This window comes from Loxodonta africana, chromosome 15, assembly GCF_030014295.1.
Source record: "Loxodonta africana isolate mLoxAfr1 chromosome 15, mLoxAfr1.hap2, whole genome shotgun sequence".
Classification (NCBI taxonomy): Eukaryota; Metazoa; Chordata; class Mammalia; order Proboscidea; family Elephantidae; genus Loxodonta; species Loxodonta africana.
The window spans coordinates 36,496,554-36,502,961 of NC_087356.1; positions in this window are offsets into that span (position 1 = coordinate 36,496,554).

The following is a 6,408-nucleotide window of genomic DNA, read 5'->3' on the forward strand; positions in this document are numbered from 1 at the left end:
TCCATGACAGCCATAGACATATGGGTTTATTCCTGGGCTCTCAATTCTATTAAACTGATCTATATGTCTGTCCTTAAGCCAGTATTGCACAGTCTTGTAGTAGATTTTGTAACTGAGTAGCTCGATACCTCCTATTTTGTTCTTGTTTTTCAATATTTTTTGGCTTTTTGGGGTCCATTAAATTACCATATCAGTTCTAGAATCAGCATATCAATTTTGATAGAGAAGCAGGCTGGGATTCTGATAGGGAACAAGTTTAATCTAGAGATGGCCAAGGAGAATATTGTCCTCTTAAGCAATATTAAGTTTTCTAATCCATGAACATGGGATATTGTCCCGTTTATCTATATCTTCTTTAATTTCTTTTACAAAATTTTGTAGTACCCAGAGTATAAGTATTGTACTATCTAAAAGAAAAAAAAATTGTCAACATATCAATATTTTGATATTATTGTAAGCATGGTCATTTTTTTTTTCATAAAAAAATATTTAATTATCATTCAGTTTTGTTCTATGGCAAGTGTTCTCTTCAATTGTTTCACTAATTCTAGGGTAAATATCCCTATTGTTATCCCTACTCTTTTGCTTTTTTTTTTTTAATGTTCATCGTTCCTTTATTTTTCATGTCTTTATGCTCAATCCCTCTCCTCCAATCATAACCTAATTTTAGGATAGGCACAATTTTGATCATGATCCAAATATAGAAAGTCACGGAGTTCATGGTTGGACTTCTTGAGTTTACAAACTATACACTGTCTAAATATGGAAAATCTAATTAAATTCTCTAAAACTTAATTTTTGTCATTAGTAAAAGTAATACATGTTGGCGTGCAGCACCCAGACCACTCTTTCAGGACTGAGGCACTCTTCACATTTGTTAATGTCTCATAGCTGAGTCCCTCTGTAGGCATTGCCCTCAAACACAGGGAACTACCTGGTCCAGTGAGTAGTCAGTGTGTAGGTACAGTCCTAACACTTTTTACTCAATTCAGGACTCTCTTTGTGGGATCAGCTGAACCCTCTGTTGCAACTGCTTTGAGGTTCGACTTCTCCCTCTGAGCAGTCCTGCTTCCCTTACCCCCTTACAGGCACTGGTCCTAGGAGCACTCCCCCAGTAAACCTTTTGAAAGCAAATCCCCATCTCAGAATCTAATTCCTGGATAACCCAACCTACAGCAGTAAAATGGACATAATGATAATGCCTGCCTTTTAAAGCTGTTTTGTGCATATCATAAGATTTTAGACATACAGTGTTTGTAACAAAAACACTTAATAAATGTTGTTGCTGTTGTTGTTAGGTGCCATCAAGCCAGTTCCGACTCATAGCCACCCTATGTAAAACAGAATGAAACACTGACGGGCCCTGGACCATCCTCATGATTGTTGTTATGCTTGAGCCCATTGTTTTAGCCATTGTGTCAATACATTTCGTTGAATGTCTTCTTCTTTTTCACTGACGCTCTACTTTACCAAGTATGATGTCTTTCTGCAGGAGCTGGTCCCTCCTGATAACATGTCCAAAATGTGTGAGACAAAGTCTCATCGTCCTTGCTTTTGAGGGGCATTCTGGCTGTATTTCTTTCAAGACATTTGTTCATTCTTCTGGCAGTCCATGGTATTTAATCTTTGGCACCACCATAATTTAAAGATACCAATTCTTTGGACTTTCTTATTTATTGGCCTGCTTTCACATACATATGAGGCAACTGAAAGCACCATGGCTTGTGTCAGGTGCACCTTAGTCCTCAAAGTGACATCTTTGTTTTTCAACACTTTAAAGAGGTGTTTTGTAGCGGATTTGCTCAATGCAATCAATATGCCATTTGATTTCTTGACTTCCGCTTCCATGAGCATTGACTGTGGATCCAAGTAAAATGAAGTTTTTGACAATGTCAGTCTTTTCTCCATTCATCATAATGTTGCTTATTGGTCCAGTCCAGTAGTAAGGATTTTTGTTTTCTTTATGTTGAGGTGTAATCCTTACTGAAGGCTGTGGTCTTTGACCTTCATAAGCAAGTGCTTCAAATCTTCTTCGCTTTTAGCATGCAAGGCTGTCATCTGCATAATGCAGGTTGTTAATGAGTCTTTCTCCAATCCTTATTCCCCATTCTTCTTCATATAGTCCAGTTTTTCTGGTTATTTGCTCAGCATACAGACTGAATAAGTATGGTGAAAGAATACAACCCTGACACACCTTTCCTGATTTTAAACTATTATGTAGCCCCTTTTTCTGTTAGAAAGACTGCCTCTTGGTCTATGTACAGGTTTCTCATGAGCACAATTAAGTGTTCTGGAATTCCAATTCTTCATAATTCTATCCATAATTTGTTATGATCCAGACAGTTGAATGCCTCTGAACACTCAATAAAACACAGGTAAACGTCTTTCTGTTATTCTCTGCTTTCAGCCAAGATCCATCTGACATCAGCAATGATATCCCTGGTTCCACATCCTATTCTGAATTCAGTTTCAACTTCTGGTAGTTCCCTGTTGATGCACTGCTGCAAACACTTTTGAATTTTCTTCAGCAAAATTTTATTTTGCATGTAATATTAATGATATTATTTGATAATTTATACATTGTGTTGGATCACCTTTCTTTGGAATGGGCACATAAATGGAACTCTTCCAGTTGGTTGGTGTAGGGTGACAAATGTTAGTCATTATTTTATAATATGATGTTAAAAAAGGACCTTCTGTATGTTATTAGACTTTGGCTAAAACTGCAAAGATCAGGATAATAGCTAAGAATTTTGCATATATCCTAAAGCAAAGTGCTAGATATATCCATATAGATGCTACAAAACATATAAGAACATTTCCTGACTTGATCCATCCTCATCATACACCTTTAGACTATGTAGAAAATTAGAAATTTAAAAAAAAAGATTGTTTGAAAGTAGTTTGTACAAATATTGATGTTTGGCTTTCCCCCAGCATATACATGAGGCTGAGCATAGCATGGTGAAAAGCACTAATATAGTGTCAGGGCTCAGGGAAGAATTTTGCAAGAGGTTAGTCAAACACTGCAATTCTGCTTCATGGAACTAGGAAGTGTGGAAGATCACTTCAAAAGAAACTCCCAATGATAGAACAAAGATACCACCACAAAAGATATTTGCCTTATGAAAGATAGATGTCCAACAAGGCAGAAATTATCAACATCCAGATATATCTCCCTTTTTCTGTAATCCCTGCTGCCTGTGATCCAACACTGGAAAAGACAGCAATAGCAGTATGAAGAAGTTTTGGCAGTTTCATGCCTGCAAATTACTTGACATTCTTCCTATCAAAAAAAGTGGCATCGAATTTTCCTCCCCTAAAAAAAAAAAAAATTTCTTTTTTTAATGGTGGGACAGCCTTATTGACTCACATATAACAAATAGCATGTAGTAAAATTTACATTGTGTAACTTCTAAGGCTAGGTCCTAAAAAGTGATAAAGCTTCTGTCTGGCTCTTGTTCTTGTGACACTTACTGAAGCCTAAAATTCACCAGTTGGAACTCTTTCTTTTGGCTTAAGCATTTGTGATGGTTAAGATTGTGTGTCAACTTGGTTGGGCCATGATTATCAGTATTTACATGTGGTCATTCCCATGATGGAATCTGCTGGGAGTAGGTAATGAGTTGAAAGGGAGTTTCCTTGGGGATGTGGCCTGCATCCAAATATAAGCAAACATTCTGGCTTTTTGCTTACTCTGGATCCTGCAGCTGCCTCTTGTTCCTCTGACTCCAGTTCTTGGGGCTTGAGCTATCAGCTTTTCTGCTGATCTTTGTATTGGACAATCTTCACAGCCTGAGAGTGAGAGCCCTGCTCTCTGACCTGTTGATCTTGGGTTCACCAGCCCTTGCAGCAATGTGAATTAGGAGAAGCCTTGTGGTCTTGCCTTTCAGTCTTAGGATTCATCAATCTTCACAGCCTGTGAGAAAAAGCCCTGCTGTCTGAAGCCTGCTGATGTTGGGTTTGCCAGCCTCTTTGGCTACGTGAATCATGAGAAGCCTCTATCCTAATCCACGGACTTGGGACATTCCAGCCTCTACAACCATGTAAGCCATTTCCTTGATATAAGTCTCTCTCTATATATATATTTACACACTTTAGTGGTTTTGCTTCTCTGGAGAACGTACCCTAAGACAGCATTATTCACTTTGGGTTGTTTTTTAAATAATAATAATAAATTATGGAATTGGCTAAGACATGAACTTATAACTCTTATATGAGTTAATTGGCCTCAAGGAAACAAGAGGACTTATAAGCAAGGAGACTCTAGGAATGAGAGCAGCCATATGCAAGAAACCGAAGGGGGAGTAAAGAAGAATAACAGCACCCAAACAGACTGAGCTATTTTATAAGACAGAGAAGTATGAACAAAAACAACCAATACTTCCTAGGGCAATTATTGTAATGTATTTGTGCAAGACTCTATACCTTTCAGCTCTGCCTTCCTCTCCCCCAATTGTTTTGAAAAGGAAATAGAAGTTATTTTCTTTTTCTTCACAATATTTCCCTGAGTAAACTTCAAGGTTGCAGGAGCAGCAGCAGCAGCAGTAGTAGTAGTAGTAGTGATCCTTTGAAAGATTGGCAAGACAGGTAGGGGATGGGGAAATGGCATTAAAATAAAAATGTGTTTGGAAGTCAAAGAATTTTAACCAATGTTCCACTACTTCTTAAGAGGCTCGTTTCTGCAGGACTGCTTCAGGTGACGGCAGTACTTCAGGTGGGAACAAATTCACAATTTGCTGGTAGAGTCTTTTCAGTATAAATCTCACTGTGAAAAGACGGCAGGACAATACCCTAGTATATACTAAATTTTAAAAATCCACTATGGTTCTGAGTTACTGCCTTCCTTCCAGAGTAAATGGAGGATATAAAAGAAAAAGATGATGAGATTTGCTTCCCTCAGATTTTACCTCCTAGATTTTGTAGATATTTTAGTTTTCTGTGTAGGATAATGGGCTCTGTAGAGGCAATGCATATAACTCATAGAGTTTTGGGCTTCTGAAAGAACTTCAAGATCCTCTGTTCCAATGTTTTACCTGGGAACTGGTCAGAATACCTACAGGGGAGACAAAAACTCTGTGTTTTTCACAGGGTTCTTTGGTGTTTTTGATGAATAAAAAGGTTTGAAACCACTGAGCTAGCCTTACTTTTCAGATACTTGAATGGCATCTGAATGCCATTGGTATCTGAGTACCAGATAATTTCAGATACTGAAAGAGATCATTATTCAATTATGCCTTAATTCAGAACAGAGGAAAATAAATAAAATCTAAATTTGATTTAGAGCCTGTCTTTTGCAGGATTCCATTCTCCTCCCTCCCTTCATATTTCTAAAATAAATGGTGGCTGCAGGGTTTTTGTTTTAATTTCAACTCCATCCTTACCTCTGGGCTGCAGTCTGGATGGTTTAGAGTCCATTTGTTTTTCTTCTCTTAGGCGTCATCGAGTGTAAATTGTTTTCTGCCCATCTAGAAGATTTTTCTCCCTTAATATTATGAAGATGAACTACTCATTGAGCTGACAGGAGTAAGAATAGTAGGATTAGTTTGGTTTCAGAAATGATCTATGATCACAGGGTATAACATCAATAGAGATTCATATCCTAGAAGACTAGTTAGTCTATTTTGGATGCTGCCATCATTTTTCAGTCCACAAATCTTCAGGCAAAACGTCAAGGTCAGCTACAACTATGTTTGAATTCTTTAGTTTTGTTATCAGCAAAATTGATTAGCACTGTCTTCCACCCTGTGTGGTATTTTTAGGGAAACAGAGTTAATCAAATGGTCATGCAGACGTATTTGAAAAGTCAAACTGAGTTAGTGATGTCGATGACTAATAAAAATATAATACTGATTATTTCCACCTAATTAACCTCTGAAATGCTCTAATGCCTGACCAAAATATGAAGTTAATAACAAATATTTCTTCTTCCAACAATTTTTACCTTCTGTTTTTTCTCCTCCCTACGTGAAGCACTGGGGGTACTGATCCTTTGTTTTTAAGCACTTAATACCTTACACAGAATCCCTGGACCGCACAAATGGTTAAGCCTCAACTACTAGCCTAAAGGTTGGCAGTTCACACTCACCCAGAGGCAGTTCTGAAGACAAGCCTGGCAATCTGTTCCCAAAAAGTTCCCAGGCCTGAAAACCCCCTGAAAGAGTTCTACTCTGCACTTATGGGGTCTCCATGAGTCAGAGTCTACTTAACGACAAATAACAAGTAAATTACACTAGTCCTCTTTCCTCCAATTGTAAGCAAAATTTCTTTTATTAGTCAAATGATGAATGGACGGCCCTGTCCCTTTGTATCAACCGGTTGGTGGGATATTACTTCATATATGAGTATTTTCCATTTATGAATCTCATCCCTGAGCCTATGGCATATGGACAGTGGGGAACCCAGGTG